General features: G+C 38.3%; 1 protein-coding gene and 1 pseudogene across 4 annotated transcripts in view; one reads left to right on the forward strand and one right to left on the reverse strand.

The window, feature by feature from the left end:
* Positions 1-17,201, forward strand: part of RBMS2 (RNA binding motif single stranded interacting protein 2) — a 90,315-nt gene that overhangs the window by 38,507 nt on the left and 34,607 nt on the right. The gene's annotated exons all lie outside the window — the stretch shown is intronic.
* Positions 3,616-12,896, reverse strand: LOC118901676 (annotated as a pseudogene).

Consider the following 17,201-nt stretch of genomic DNA (forward strand, 5'->3'; position numbering starts at 1 on the left):
GTTGCTGCGCGTGGGCTTTCTCTAGTTGCGGTGAGCAGGGGCTACTCTTCTTTGTGGTGCGCGGCCTTCTCATTGCGATGGCTTCTCTTGTTGCAGAGCACGGGCTCTAGGCACGCAGGCTTCAGTAGTTGCGGCATGCAGGCTCAGTAGTTGTGGCTCCCGGGCTCTAGAGCGCAGGCTCCGTAGTTGTGGTGCATGGGCTTAGTTGCTCTGCCTCATGTGGGATCTTCCCGGACTGGGGATTGAACCCGTGTCCCCTGCATTGGCAGGCAGATTCTTAACCACTGCGCCACCAGGGAAGCCCGTTAGTATTTGTTTTTTATTTTTAATTGTAAAATATACGTAACATAAAATTTACCATCTTATCCATTTTTAAGTATACAGTATAATAGTGTTAAGAACGTTTACATTGTGCAACCAATCTCTAGTAGAACTCTTTTCATCTTGTGAAACTGAAAATCTACAGCATTAAACAACTTCCCATTCTCCCCTCCCCACAGCTTTTGGCAACCACTATTCTATGTTCTGTTTTTATGAATTCTCTAAGTACCTCATATAAGTGTAATCATACAGTATTTGTCTTTTTGTGATTGGCTTCTATCACTTAGCATAATGTCCTCAAGGTTCATCCATCTTGTAACGTATGTCAGAATTTCCTTGCTTTTTTCTTCTTTAATTATTATTTTATTTTTTTATTTTTGGCTACATTGGATCTTCGTTGCTGTGCATGGGCTTTCTCTAGTTGCGGCGAGCGGAGGCTACTCTTTCTTGCGGTGCAGGGGCTTCTCATTGCGGTGGCTTCTCTTGTTATGGAGCACGGGCTCTAGGCTCGTGGGCTTCAGTAGTTGTGGCACATGGGCTCAGTAGTTGTGGCTTGCGGGCTCTAGAGCGCAGGCTCAGTTGTTGTGGCGCACAGGCTCTGCAGCATGTGGGATCTTCCCGGACCAGGGCTCAAACCCGTGTTCCCTACATTGGCAGGCGGATTCTTAACCACTGCGCCACCAGGGAAGCCCCAGAATTTCCTTGGCTTTTTAAGGCTGAATAATATTACGCTGAATGTATTTACTTTTTTTTTTTTTTTTTGGCCACACCACATGTCTTATGGGATCTTAGTTCCCCAACCAGAGATTGAACCCGGGTCCACAGCAGTGAAAGCCCGAGTCTTAACCACTGGACTGCCAGGGAATTCCCACATTGAATGTATATACCACATTTTGTTTATCCATTCATCTGTGAGAGATACTTGAGTTGCTTCCATCTTTTGGCTGTTGTGAATAATGTTGCTATGAACATGGGTGTATAAATATCTCTTCAGACTCTGCTTTCAATTCTTTTGGGTATATTCCCAGAAGTGGAATTGCTGGATCATATGGTAATGCTATTTTTAATTTTTTGAGGAATTACCACATTGTTTTCCTTAACGGCTGTACCATTTTACATTCCCACCAACAGTGCACAAGTTCTGACTTCTCCAAATCCTTGCCAACACTTATTTTCTGTTTTTTTTTTGATGGTAGCCATCCTAATGGGTGTGAGAGGGTATTTCATTATGGTTTTGATTTGCCTTTGTCTAATGATTAGTGATGTTGAGCATCTTTTCATGTGCTTATTGGCCATTTGTATATTTTCTTTGGAAAAAATTTAAGTCCTTTGCCCATTTTTTAAAATGGGATTGTTTGTTTTTTGTTACTGAGTTGTAGAGTTCTTTATATATTTTGGCTATTAACTCCTTATCAGGTATACAATTTGCAAGTATTTCTTTTTATTTCAAGGAATGAATTTTTTTTTAAATCTCTTTTAAAATTATTTATTTATTTATTTATTTATTTTTGGCTGCTTTGGGTCTTCGTTGCTGCGCGTGGGCTTTCTCTAGTTGTGGCGAGCGGGGGCTACTCTTGGTTGTGGTGTGCGGGCTTCTCATTGAGGTGGCTTGTCTTATTGCAGAACACAGGCTCTAGGCACGCAGGCTTCAGTAGTTGTGTCACGTGAGCTCAGTAGTTGTGGCTCGCAGGCTGTAGAGTGCAGGCTCAGTTGTTGTGGTGCACGGGCTTAGTTGCTCTGCAGCATGTGGGATCTTCCTGGACCAGGGCTTGAACCCTGCATTGGCAGGCGGATTCTTAACTACTGTGCCACCAGGGAAGTCCCTAAGAATGAATTTTTATAAACAAGTTCTACAATGAAAAGGAAACAGCATCTGTTTTTTTAAATTAACTATTTAATTAATTTTTATATTTGGCTGCGTTGGATCTTCGTTGTTGCACGCCGGCTTTCTCTAGTTGCGGTGAGCGGGGGCTACTCTTCGTTGTGGTGCGCAGGCTTCTGATTGCAGTGGCTTCTCTTGTTGTGGAGCATGGGCTCTAGGCGTGTGGGCTTCAGTAGTTGTGGCACACGGGCTTAGTAGTTATGGCTCGCGGGCTGTAGAGCACAGGCTCAGTAGTTGTGGCAGACGGGCTTCGTTGCTCTGCGGCATGTGGGATCTTCCCGGACCAGGGCTCAAACCCGTGTCCCCTGCATTGGCAGGTGGATTCTTAATCACTATCACACCAGGGAAGTCCCGGAAACAGTATCTTGATACATAAAAGTTTTGTTAAACAAGGTTTTAAAATTTTTAAATCAGAAAGTGTTTAAGACTAAATTCTCAAATGTTCAAATAAAAACAAAAAGCAACCTATACAATTTCAACAATAAAATGTGTCCTTGTGCACTTGTCTTGGGCACTTTGAAAATGTTAAAATTTTAGAAGTTTGAGTGATAGAGACAGCACTTAAAGGTTTTGTGAACCATTTTTTTCCCAAAAAAGTATACTTTCAGTAAAATATTTTACCATTTTATCTGACCATGCATTTACATTTTTTTTCTTCCTGGATAAGGGGATTTACATTAACACTGTATTTTTACTGTAAAAAAAAAAATTTAGAGATATTTAACTTCCTAAGTGGCGTCAGTCATACATCAAACATGATTTAATGAGCAAATTCTAAAATTTTATAATGAAATAATAGCACATGTAGATGTATACTTGTATGCTCAGTTATGGTAACGTTCCAGATTATGTCACAGAACTTACACTTAAGTTCTCTAAGAAGTTAAATAATATGATTTATCCCGAAACTTTACCAAAAAGCTTTCTGAAATGTTAGTAAAATGAATCACTGAAGTTACATTTTCTCATTTATTAACAAAATACTGAGTCATTTAAGACTACTAACTTGAATGTTTTCTATTATATACACCAAAAATCTGATTCACTAACAAGAAACTTCTTGCAGTACAAAAAGATAACAGATAATTAAAATACTTGCTCCATAATACAGCTAATCCATATAATACATCCCTTCCTCAACTGTCTAAAGTGATTAGGAATTGTCGCACCTTCGTTTGCATAAAACCCTTTCCTCCTCTTAAAACCCTGAGGTGAAAGGTTATTAATGTAATAAAACTAGAACCACAATTCTTCTCATTTCTGTATTGGACTGCTGTTAGGTTTTAAAAATTTTATAAAGAAATGTGGCGACTTGTAAAGCTGTTCTATACAGTTTTTTAAGAAAACAGTCCCAGACAAACGTAACAAAAAGGGCCTAGAGTGACCCTATGAAAACATCCTTTTATCACTTGTTAGTGTCGAGATGAGCACCATTTTCCTTCTCTACCACTCTTCTGTTATCATAGTCATGGCTCCAGCCATCGTGATTCCTGTCTTAATAGAAGAAATCATCTCTGTTTTCTCTGTAATGATGGTCAGACCCATGATCAGTGGTGTAACACTGTTTACGGCTATAATGTCTATCCGCCATGTAGGAATGAGAATTCTGTCTGACTTCTCTCTGTGATAATGGTGTATCTTGGCACCACTGGGAGCTTGAAGACTGGTTAAAAGTATGATTATGTGGGGGACTTCCCTGGTGGCACAGTGGTTAAGAATCAACCTGCCAGTACAGGGGACACGGGTTCGATCCCTGGTCCGGGAAGATCCCACATGCCACAGAGCAACTAAGCTCGTCTGCCACAACTACTGAGCCCTCGTGCCACAACTACTAAAGCCCGTGTGCCTAGAGCCTGTGCTCTGCAACAAGAGAAGCCACTGCAATGAGAAGCACGTGCACCACAAGGAAGAGTAGCCCCCACTCGCCACAACTAGAGAAAGCCTGCGCGTAGCAGTGAAGACCCAACGCAGACAAAAATAAATAAAAAAATTTTTTAAAAAGTGTGATTATATGACTGAACTGATGGGGAAAATCCTGATTGATCCAGATATGGAGAACCAAATTTCCCTCCATGTGACATCTGTCTAAAAACACTGTTCATCACTGCTTGTCTCTGAAAATTATCTGAAGAAGAGAAAGATCTTTGAATTATCTGTGCTGATGGAGTCATTTTAGCTCCTTTTTTACCTATTAGGAGATGTGGAAGTAGGGCTTGAATTTCCAACACAGTGCTGGGGATATGACAAACTGACTTCCTGTGAGGCATGGTTACTTCCTGATCTAATCTGAATTTTGATGGGCCTTCCAAAAAGCTTGATTCGTAAAGTAGATTCATGGCATAAGGAACAGATACTTTACGTTTGAAATTCACAAACGCAAACTGCTTTGGTTTACCATCCTTATCTTTTGGAATTTTCACTTTTATTACTGGCCCAGCCTGGTGAAAAAGCTCAAAAAGGAGCTCCTCTGTGACTTTTGTTTCAAGGTTACCCACAAAGAGAGTGTGATTTGCTTTGGCTTGCAAATATTTTCTTACATTCTGTAGGCTGCCTTTTTACTCTGTTGATTGTGTCCTTTGAAGCATGGAAGTTTTAAATATGGATATAGTCCAATTTATCCATTTTTTTCTTTTGTTACCTGTGCTTTTGGTGTCATATCCAAGAAATTGCCAAATCCAATCTCATGAAGCTTTTCCCCTATGTTTTCTTCCAAGATGTTTAGGTCTTTGATCCATTTTGAGTTAATTTTTGTATAAGGGTAATTTTTTACCCTTACAGTGTAAGGTAAGGGTCCAATTTCATTCTTTTGCAGGTAGATATCCAGTTTTTCCAATACCATTTGTTGGAAAGACTGTTCTTTTCTCATTGAGTGGTCTTGGCACCCTTGTCAAATCATTTGACCATATGTGCAAGGGTTTATTTCTGGCTCTCTACTGTGTCCCATTGGTTAGTATGTCTGTCTTTATACCAGTACCACACTGTTTTGATTACTATAGCTTTGTAATAATTTTTGAAATGAGAAAGTTTGAGACTTCCAGCTTTGTTCTTCTTGTTCAAGATTTGGCTATTCAGGGTACATTGAGATTCCAAATGAGTTTTAGGATGGAACTTTTTAGTTCTGTAAAAAAACCCACAACGTTGTTTTTCATTTACTTGTGCCTCCTTCCATTTCTTTCAGCAGTGTTTTGTGGTTTTCAATGTACAGATCTATCACCTCCTTGTTTACTTTATTCCTAAGTATTTTATTATTTTTGATGCTATTTTAAATGGATTTTCTTTATTTCTCTTTCAGATAGTTTGTGTATAGAAATAAAACTGATTTCATTGTTGGTGTATAGAAATGGAACTGACTTTTGTATGTTCGATTTTGTATCCTGAAACTTTTTTTAAAAATTAATTAATTAATTAATTTTTGGCTGCATTGGGTGTTCGTTGCTGCACGTGGGCTTTCTCTAGTGTGGCGAGCAGGGACTATTCTTCGTTGAGGTGCACAGGTTTCTCATTGCAGTGGCTTCTCTTGTTGCAGAGCACAGGCTCTAGGTGCACGGGCTTCAGTTGTTGTGGCTCATGGGCTCTAGAGCACAGGCTCAGTAGTTGTGGCACATGGGCTTAGTTGCTCTGCGGCATGTGCGATCTTCCTGGACCAGGGCTTGAACCTGTGTCCCCTGCATTGGCAGGCAGATTCTTAACCACTGTGCCACCAGGGAAGTCCCTGTATACTGAAACTTTATGGAACTTGTTTATTAGGCCTCACACTTTTTTGATGGAGTCTTTAGAATTTTCTGTATACAAAATCATGTCATCAGCAAACAGACAATTTTACTTCTTCCTTTCCAATTTGGATGCCTTTATTTCTTTTTCTTGCCTAATTGCTCTGGCTAGGACTTCTAGTATTATGTTGAATAGGAGTGGTCAGAATGTTCACCCTTTTCTTGTTCTTGATCTTAAAGGAAAAGCTTTCAGACTTTCACTGTTGAATATGATATAAGCTGTGGGCGTGTCATATATGGCCTTTATTATGTTGAGGTATGTTCCTTCTGTACCCAATTTATTGAGTATTTTTATCATGAAACAATGTTGAATTTTGTCAATTGCTTTTTCTGCATCTATTAGGATTATCATGATTTTTGTTGTTTTGTTAATGTGCTGTATCACATTTATTGATTTGTGTATACTGAACCATCCTTGCATCTCAGGGATAAGTCTCACTTGATCATGGTGTATGATCCTTTTAATGTGCTGTTGAATTTGTTTTGCTAGTATTTTTTTGAGAATTTTTGCACTTATATTCGTCATGGATGTTGGTCTGTTGGTCTGTTGTTTTATTTTAATGTCATCATCTGGCTTTGGTACCAGGGTAATGCTGGTCTCGTTAAATGAGTTTGGAAGTGTTCCCTCTTCTTCATTTTTTTGGAAGAGTTTGAGAAGAATTGATGTTAATTCTTTTTTAAATGTTTGGTAGAATTCACTTGTGAAGCTATCTAGTCCTGGAGATTATCAGTCTCCTTACTTATTAGTCTGTTCAGATTTTCTGTATTTTTATTATTAAGACTTGGTAGATTGTATGTTTCTAGGAATTTATTCATTTCTTCTAGGTTGTCCAATTTGATGGCATATGATTGTCCATAGCAGTGTCTTATGATCCTTTGTGTTTCTGTGGTATCAGTTGTAATGTCTCCTCTTTCATTTTTAGTGTTATTTCTTTGAGTCCTGTCTCTTTTTTTCTTGGTAAATCTAGCTAAAGGTTTGTCAATTTAATCTTTTAAAAAAAACTAACAGTTTTCCATTGTTTTTCTATTCCTGATTTCATTTATTTCTGCTCTGATCTTTGTTATCTCCTTCTTTCTGCTAACTTTGGGCTTAATTTGTCCTTTTTCCAGTTCCTTTGGGTTGTTTATGTGAGATCTTTTTTTTTTCTTCTTCTTCTTAATGTAGGCAGTTATCACTCTAAACTTCCCTCTGTGCTCTATTTTTGCTGCATTCCATAAGTTTTGGTATGTTGTGTGTCCATTTTTGTTTGTTTCAAGATATTTTTTGATTTTATCTTTGACCCATTGGTTGTTCAGGAATGTGTTGTTTAATTTCCACATATTCGTGAATTTTCCAGTTTTCCTTCTGTTATTGATTTCTGGTTTATACCATTTTGGTCAGAAAAGATACTTGGTATGATTACAGTATTTTTAAATTTACTGAGACTTGTTTTGTGACCTGATGTGCTCTATCCTGGAGAATGTTCCAGGTGCACTTGAGAAGAAGGTGTGTTATGTTGTTTTTAGATGGAAGGTTCTGTATATGTCTGTTAGGTCCATTTGATCTAAAGTATAGTTCGAGTCCATTGTTTCTGTATTGATTTTCTGTCTGGGTGATCCATTCATTATTATTATTATTATTATTATTTTATATTTTTTCTTTTCATCTTTCTTTGTTTTTATCTTTTCTTATTTTTACAAACCCTTGTGTCGAGGGCTGACTTTCGATCCATTCATTATTGAAAGTGGGGTATTGAAATCCTCTGCTATTACTGGATTGTCTGTTTCTCCCATCAGATCTGTTAATATTTGCTCAATATTTTAGGTGCTCTGATGTTGTGTATATACACATTTACAACTGTTACATTCCCTTGATGCATTGACCCTTTCTTATCATTATGTAATGACTTTCTTTGTCTCTTGTTACAGTTTTTGACTTAAAGTTCTTTTTTCTGATATAACTATAGTTATCCTTGCTTTCTTTTGGTTTCCATTTGTGTGGACTATCTTTATCCAACCCGTCACTTTGTTCTTATGTGTGTCCTTGTAGTAAATGAGTCTTCTGCAAACAGCATAAACGTTAGACCTTGTTTTTTATCCATTCAGCCACTCTGTGCCTTTTGATTGGAGAATTTAATCCATTTACATTTAAAGTAACTATAACTAGGTAAGGAATTATTATTGCCCTCTTGTTAATTGTTTTCTGGCTGTCTTGTAGTTCCTCTCTTCCTTTCTTCCTCTCTTACTGTCTTGCTTTATGAATTGATGATTTCTTATAGTGGTATACTTTGATTCCCTTCTCTTTATCTTATGTATATCTGTTATAGGTTTTTGTTTTGTGGTTACCCTCAGGCTTACTTGAAACATCTTATAGATGTAACAGTCTATTTTAAGCTGATAACAGCTTAACTTTGATTGCATATGAAATCTACCCTTTTACCCCACCCCCATTTTATGTTTTTCATGTCACAATTTACATTTTATATTGTGTATCCATTAACAAATTATTGTAGCTATAGCTATTTTAATACTTTTGTCCTTTAACCTTTATACTAGAGTTAAGTGGTTAATACCACCACATTATAGTACCAGACTATTCTGAATCTGACTGTATGTTTACCTTTACCAGTGTGTTGTGTATTTTCATATGTTTTCGTGTTACTAGTTAACATCCTTTCTTTTCAGATTGAAGAACTCTTCAGCATTTCTTGTTAAGGCAGGTCAAGTGGTGGTGAACTCTCTCAGCTTTTGTTAGGGAAAGTCTTTATCTTACCTTCACTTCTGAAGGACAACTTTGCTGGGTAAAGTATTCTTGTTTTGCTTTTTTTTTTCTTTCAGCATTTTGAATATATCATCCCATTCTCTGCTGACCTGCAGGATTTCTGCTGAGAAATCTGCTCATAGCCTTATGGAGGCTCTGTTGTATGAGAGACATTTTTTTTTTTTCTAACTGACTTTTAAAAAAATTTTATTTATTTATTTATTTATTTATGGCTGTGTTGGGTCTTCGTTTCTGTGCAAGGGCTTTCTCTAGTTGTGGCAAGTGGGGGCCACCCTTCATCGCGGTGCACGGGCCTCTCACTATTGCGGCCTCTCTTGTTGCGGAGCACAGGCTCCAGACGCGCAGGCTCAGCAATTGTGGCTCACGGGCCTAGTCACTCCGCGGCATGTGGGACCTTCCCAGACCAAGGCTCGAACCTGCGTCCCCTGCATTGGCAGGCAGATTCTCAACCACTGTGCCACCAGGGAAGCCCCTCCAACTGACTTTTAAATTCTCTCTTTGTCTTTGATTTTAGATGGTTTTACTATAATGCATCTTGGAGAAGGTCATTTTGGATTGAAACTTTGGAGTGAGCTATTAGCTTAATGAACTTGGATGTCCACATCTCTCCCCACATTTGGGAAGTTTTCAGCCGTTATTTCTTTGAATAAGCTTTCTACCCCTTTCTCTCTCTCTTCTTCTGCAACTCCAGTAGTACGTAGATTGTTTCTGTTGTTATGCCCCATAAGTCCCATAGGCTTTCTTCATTGCCTTTCATTCTGGTTTTTGTTTGTTTGTTTGTTTTCCTTCTGGCTGGATAAATTCAAATGATCTCTCTTCAGGCTCCCTGATTCTTTCTTCTGCTTGCTCTAGTCCATAGTACTTTTAAGTTGCCCAATCCAACTAGTGTTTTGTTTGTTTGTTTTTTAGTTTTTATCTTACATAACCTCTTAGTGGCATTGCTGGAGTTGACTATTTCCCATTTCTTTTTTTTGCCCCCATTTCTTGAAACTGTCTTTTGTTGCCTCAGATAACACAACCTTCTTGGGTCTTGCCCTTTTGCCCTCCTCTTTTGACCTCCTTGTCAGTTACTCTACTCAATTTCTGAGTGTTTATATTTCTTCAGGCTTTCTTGCCTTCTTTCTAAATATACTTTATTCCTAGATTTCACTTATTACTATGCTAACAGACTTACAGATAATTGCTAGACCAGACTTCTCCTCTGTGTATCCAACTGCTTAATTGATATTTTTTCCTAGAAATCTCACAGGTTATTAAAATTAATATATTCAAAATGTAATGATTGCTTTGCAGTCCTCAAATTGGCTCTCCCCTCCATCTCTACAGCATTAGTGAATGATACCATCATCCATCCAGTTACTCAAGCTAGACACTATACTTTCCTGCATCTAATTTATAAGCAAGTCCTTTGATTCTACCTATAAACTACACCTCAGATCTTTCCATTTCTCTCCATCTTTACAGCCATCTCTCCAATTATAGACTATATTGTCTCTTGTTTGGACTATTACAGTGGCCTCCTAATTGAGCTTGCCATTTCACCCCCTGCCTCGCTCTTATTTATTCTTCCCATAGTAGCCAGAGTCATATTTTCAAAACATAGATCAGATCTTATAACTTCTCTCTTGCATAAAATTATTCACTGACTGTCTATTGTGTTGAATGAAAGCCAAGTACTTTAACACAGCCTGGAAGGTTCTGCCTACCCCTCCATCCTTCATTACACTCCAGCTTCACTGGCCTTCTGTTTCTTTCAGATTCAGTTGAAAATCTCACTTTGTGTCTTTTGCCCATTTCTCTTTCTGGAATGATCTTTTATTTCATTCTCTGAATGGCTAGTTTCTGCTCATCCTTGAAGTCTCACTTACATGTCACCTTTCTGACTATACTAACTAAAGTAGGTCACAGCCTTCTGTTCTTTTTTTTTCCTAGCCCATTTATCACACTGGGTAATTATACAATTACTTTGTGATTATTTGATTAATGGCTATATCTCTACTAAACACTGAATTCTGTTAGGACCAAGACCATCTCTAGTCTTTGTCTTAGACCATCTTTAGCTTGGCATTTTGTCCTTGCTATCAGACATAGTGCCTGGTACTCTAAATCGGGCATTTAGTATTTATTGATTGAATGGATGCGAGCTCCTTTTATATTTCAGGCACTATAAGAGCTTTATATGTATTTATTTTAATCCCCACACTAATCCTATTACATAGATGCTGTTACTGTCTGCATTTTGCAGGTAAGGTTAAGCAACTTACGCAAAGTCACAGGCTAGTACATGGCAACACTGGAATTAAACTATAGTCTTTGATTTTTGAGCCCTTGTGTTTTGACCCCTTTCTGCTAGTTAATGGGCTCTATAGTCAAGAAATATACTTTTGAAAAAACATTTAGTAAACATTGATTCATTGCCTACTCAATTGCTAAGTGAATAGTGAATAACTGAGTGCTTATATCAAAACTGAATCTGATTTTTCCTCATTTGTGAAATAAAGGTCTTACATTATAAATGAAAATGATTTTCTTTGTTGTCCCAAATTGAATTATTACTAAATCATTATTTTACAATTATAGAATTTGTAAACTGGTAGGGCCAGGCACACTAACATTTTACCCTGGCCTCCATTTCAACTACCAAAGGAAATACTTGCCTAGCCCTTAAAGACTGCTGGGGTTTGTGGGTTTCAGTTTGAAGCACCCTTCTTCCTCCACTCCAGTTGAGAAATAAGAAGAAAGTTTGACAAATGGAAATAAAAACAACAATTTTATTACTGATAACACTAATATTCAAGAAGGTAGCTTGTATCTGTGGGCCAGTGGATTTTCTAATACTGCCAGAATTAGACAGATTTCTCCACCTAGGTGCAAGCAGTGATCAAAACCAAACCAAACAGAAACTACAGACTTCCCCTGTGGGGCAACCCCTGTGAAACCTCACCAGTGTGTAAGGTAGCAAAGCTGAGTGTGTGCTCCCTTCAGGCAGCTGAACCCCCAGAGCGAAAGAGGACAGAGCTGTGCTGCTGCTTCTAGAGCTGCCTGCACAGCAGGAGCGATATGCTGATGTCTGTCCCTCTACACTGAAGGGAGCAGTGGAGTGGGCAGTGTTTTCCCCAGGGAAAATGATGATCAGATTCCTCAGTTTAGTTCCATTTTCGCATATCAGACCAGTGCTTAAATCTAGTAGATTTTTTGATGACTGAGGTAAAATGATAAGCTGAGTTTCTTTACCTGTTTTTTTTTTTTCTTCTTTTTGACCACACTGAGTGTCCTGTGGGATCTTAGTTCCCTGACCAGGGATAGAACTTACGCCCCCTGCAGTGGAAGCGCAGAATCTTAACCACTGGACCACCAGGGAAGTCCCTCTTTACCTGTTTTCTGGTGTCATTTTAGACTGTTGATTTGAACACATTTTAGAAATTGATCTCTTAAAAAAATAATTGGAGCTAATTGTTGACCTTGCTTATAGTTCGTGAAAGCCATTGCTGTCCCTGTGTTTAGAGAAACAGCAATGGAAAGAATGCGGACTTGGGAACCAGATGATCCTCAGTCAAAAATAAGATTCTACTACTTATTAATTATGTAAACTTGGGAAAGAAAGAACTCCTCTTAACCTTAGTTTCCATATCAATAAAAATGAAAATGGAGGGAATTCCCTGGCGGTCAGTCCAGTGGTTAGGACTCAGTGGCACTTTCACTGCCATTGGCCTGAGTTTGATCCCTGGTCGGGGAACCAAGATCCCGCAAGCCACGCAGCATGGACAAAAAAAAAGAGAAAAGAAAATAAAATGGAAATTATACCTATCTTATTATCTTCTTTTTTTTTTTTAAACCTCCACCTTCCTACTTTCTAAATTTCTCTTCTACTGTCTCTTTTATTTATTTATTTATTTATTTTAATTTTTTTATTTTTGGCTGCATTGGGTCTTCGTTGCTGCGTGCGGGCTTTCTCTAGTTGCGGCGAGTCGGGGCTACTCTTCGTTGTGGTGCACGGACTTCTCATTGCGGTGGCTGCTCTTGTTGTGGAGCACGGGCTCTAGGCGCGTGGGCTCAGTAGTTGTGACTCACCGGCTCTAGAGTGCAGGCTCAGTAGTCGTGGCACACGGGCTCAGTTGCTCCGCGGCATGTGGGATCTTCCCGGACCAGGGCTTGAACCCATGTCCCCTGCATTGGCAGGTGGATTCTTAACCACTGTGCCACCAGGGAAGCCCTCATTATCTTCTTTGTAAATATTATATTAGATAACAAAATCCTATGGGGCCTGGACTATGGTAAGTAGCCAACATTTGTTATTTTCCCTTCCCTTTGCCTGAGAAAAAGATAATAAAATAAAAGGTCAATTGACTATTGAGATTAACATCAGTAGTCACTAGAGGAGCTACATTGTTACTAGGAAGTTTTGTTTTGATTTTATGTTTTTATGTCATTGTTCTGTTTTTGCATTCCATCTTGTGGCTTTTGAAGGCCAGCCTTTTCTCCCATTTTGCATTTCTTCATAGCATCTCCACATGCTACATATTAGATACAATAAATAATTGTTCAGTTATAGATTCTTTTTTCTATTCTCCAAATAGTACCTACTTAATAAATTTTTTTTCAAAAACAAACAACTTTTTATTGACATATAGTTGACTTGCAATGTTGTGTTAGTTTCAGGTATACAGCACAGTGATTCAGTTATACATATATATGTATTCTTTTTCAGATTCTTTTCCATTATAGGTTATTACATGATACTGAATATAGTTCCCTGTGCTATACAGTAGGTCCTTGTTGTATTATTTTATATATAGTAGTGTGATTTATTTTATATATAGTAGCATGTATCTGTTAATCACAGACTCCTAATTTATCCCTCCCCCACCCCCTTTCCCCTTTGATAACCATAGGTTTGTTTTCTATGTCTCTGAGTCCATTTCTGATTTGTAAATAAGTTCATTTGTATCATTTTTTAGATTCCACATATCAGTGATATCATATGATATTTGTCTTTCTCTGTCTGGCTTATTTCACTTAGTATGATAATCTCCAGGTCCATCCAGATGGTTGCAAATGGCATTGTTTCATTCTGTTTTATGGCTGAATAATATTCCATTGTACATATTTATACTGAATCTTCTTTATCCATTCATGTATTGATGGACATTTAGGTTGCTTCCATGTCTTGGCTATTGTAAATACTGCTGCTGTGAACATTGGGGTGCATATATCTTTTTTTTTTTTGGCCACGCTGTGTGGCATGCAGGATCTTAGTTCCCCAACCAGTGATCAAACCTGTGCCCCCTGCATTGGGAGCATGGAGTCTGAACCACTGGACTGCCAGGGAAGTCCCCTATATCTTTTTTTTTTAATAAAATTTGCCATCTAAACCATTGTTTAAAAATTTTATTTATTTATTTTTGGCTGTGTTGGGTTTTCGTTGCTGCGTGCGGGCTTTCTGTAGTTGCAGTGAGTGGGGGCTACTCTTCATTGCAGTGCATGGGCTTCTCATTGTGGTGGCTTCTTTTGTTGAGGAGCACAGGCTCTAGGAGTGCGGGCTTCAGTAGTTGTGGCACGTGAGCTCAGTAGTTGTGGCTTGCGGGCTCTAGAGTGCAGGCTTAGTAGTTGTGGTGCATGGGCTTAGTTGCTCTGCGGCATGTGGGATCTTCCTGGACCGGGGCTCGAACCCGTGTCCCCTGCATTGGCAGGCAGATTCTTAACCATTGTGCCACCAGGGAAGCCCCCCCACCCCATATCGTTTTGAATTAGTTTTCTCTGGATATATGCCCAGGAGTGGGATTGCTGGATCATATGGTAACTCTAATTAAATGGTTTTTGAATGGGTTAATTTTTATGCTGGTACAAACATAAGAATTTCCCTGACAAATAAATTGCAAGAAATAGGGGACTTCCCTCGTGGTCCAGTGGTTAAGACTCCGCGCTCCCAATGCAGGGGGCCTGGGTTCAATCCCTGGTTGGGGAACTGAGATCCCACATACCACAACTAAGCCCGCACACCGCAACTACTGAGCCCATGAGCTCTAGAGCCCGCGCGCCATAGCTAGAGAGCCTGCGCGCCGCAAGGAAGACCCAGCACAGCCTAAATAAATAAATAAATAAATAAATTTTAAAAATTCTTAAAAAAAACTGCAAGAAATAGGAATGCATAGGGAACCTGTCGATTAAAAGATGTGTCAGACATAGCAACCAGTGACAGTATATGGACCTTACTTGGATCCTATTTCAAACAGATAAACTGGCGAATTCCCTGGAGGTCCAGTGGTTAGCACTCCATGCTTTCACTGCCAAGGGCCTGGGTTCAATCCCTGGTCAGGGAACTAAGATCCCACAAGCCGCATGGTGTGGCAAAAAAAAAAAAAAAAAATCAAATAAACTGTAAAACAAAACAAAACAATTCTGACATACATAAGACAATTGGAAATTTTAACTCTATTTTATAAAATTAAGGAATTATTAATTTTTAGATGATATAGAGTTGTTTGGGTTTATATTTTTTTAAAAGAGATTTTTCAGAGCTACATGCTGAAATATTTTGTAATGAAATTATATATTTGGTATTTGCTTTGAAATAATATGGGAGGTAAGGAAATAGGTGGAGTTACAAATGAAGCAAGTTTGTCCATGAATAATTGTTAAAGCTAAGTGATAAATGTGTAGGGATTCATTATACTCTTCTTTTGCCTTTGTATGTTTTCCATAATTAAAAGTAAAAAAAGTTATTCTTACTAAACTTTGCTTCCCATCCTCTGAACCAGGACTCTCTTTTTTTTTTTTTAATAGGTTAAGATATGAGCAACGTTAATACCACAGCCAGGCTAATTATTACTTAAGGATATCATTGAATGCAACTGTCAGGAGTAAGCCTAAGCAAAGATAGAGAAGAAGGAAAAAAATGGAGGAAGAATGGAAAAGAGTAAGAGAGAGGATGGAGACTCGAGAAAGGGAAAGAAGTGAGGGGTAGTAGAGGGTTGCCTCTAAGCTATAAGTCTCTTATTCTCATTCTAAATTTTCTTCCAATTTCACCTCCAAAGGATACCAGAGGTAAGTAGGAACCTGAGATTCTGCTCTGTAAGTTCTGTCAAAACTGTTTTGTAATAAGGAGAAAGAAAAATCGCTGTTTTGTTTTAATATATCAGCCTAAAAGAACAGGGATTTCCCCCTTTTCTATATTCTTTATGGATTAAATACACTGTAGCTATTATGTAAATAGTATATCTTTATGTGGCTATGGGTACTGGACCTTGCAAAAATTCTTACATAACCTTCCACATTACTATCCAGGAATTAGATAGAACTTATAAAATTTTCTCTTCCTCTTTTGGAGACCTTATCACTTTGTTTATAGTTTGGTATTCAGTTCTTACTTTGGCAATCAATCCTCTCCTCCACCCCTTACCTCCGACTTCTGCCCCATTCCCAATTGTAGTTTAAGACCATGAGTTTGATAAACTAGGTTAACACTTTCCCAAGGACTAGTTCTGTTCAAATCACTGTCTTTTTTGAGATTCAGAGTATGTTAGGAACTATGAGAGCATGGGTCCAGGAGTCAGGCTGTATGGACTCAAGTGTTTTAACATTCTATCCTAGTTTTAAAAAATTAGTATGTCAGACCTTGAAACTTTTTCTTTTGTTTTTAAATAGATAATAGATATATGGACTTGGTATAAAATATAAAAGGTTCAAAAAGTCTGTTTTCTCCCCATATTTCATATACCTAGTTCGTCTTTTTAGCGGCCAACATTATTAACCGTTTCTTGTGAATCTTTCTAGACGTATTTCTATGTATATTATATCAGACTTTGAAAAATTATATCCGCAGTTCTTTGTGACTTGTAAAAAGCAGACTAGAGGGACTTCCCTGGCGGTCCAGTGGTTAAAACTCCACGCTTCCAATGGAGGGGATGCGGGTTCAATCCCTGGTTGGGGAACTAAGATCCCACATGCCCTGTGGCGTGGCCAAAAAAAAGGCAGACTAGAATAAGGATTACACTTTATATACCTAACGTAATGCTAGGTGGTTGCGTATATACATTTTATTTTGATCTGAAAATAGACTAGGCATGTATACCTTCCATATTCTTTGGTTAGGTTACTTTCTTCAGGTGTGTAGTATTGCCAGTGTTTATTGTTTGGTGAATCAAAAATATTTCTATAATGATCACAGGAGCAGAATCTTTTCATTACTTTGAGATTTTAGGCCTTGATAAAACCAGATCCCTAATCTACCAATCTGGGAATTCTTTGTATAGGTAGTATAAGGGTGAGGAAGAGGAGTGCTGGTGTTTCCTGACTTCCTATGGGTTTGTGATCTCTGTATTTCTGACCACAATAAAATTGTGGCAGATAATGAAAATAGGGTAAATGACAAGGTAGGGTAAAATAAACTATAGGCAGGCATTATCTTTTCCTATATATTTTCTCTGGGGCAACTTTATTGTGGAAGAGAGGCACATATACTTCTCTG

Source organism: Balaenoptera musculus, chromosome 10 (genome assembly GCF_009873245.2).
Source record: "Balaenoptera musculus isolate JJ_BM4_2016_0621 chromosome 10, mBalMus1.pri.v3, whole genome shotgun sequence".
Lineage (NCBI taxonomy): Eukaryota > Metazoa > Chordata > Mammalia > Artiodactyla > Balaenopteridae > Balaenoptera > Balaenoptera musculus.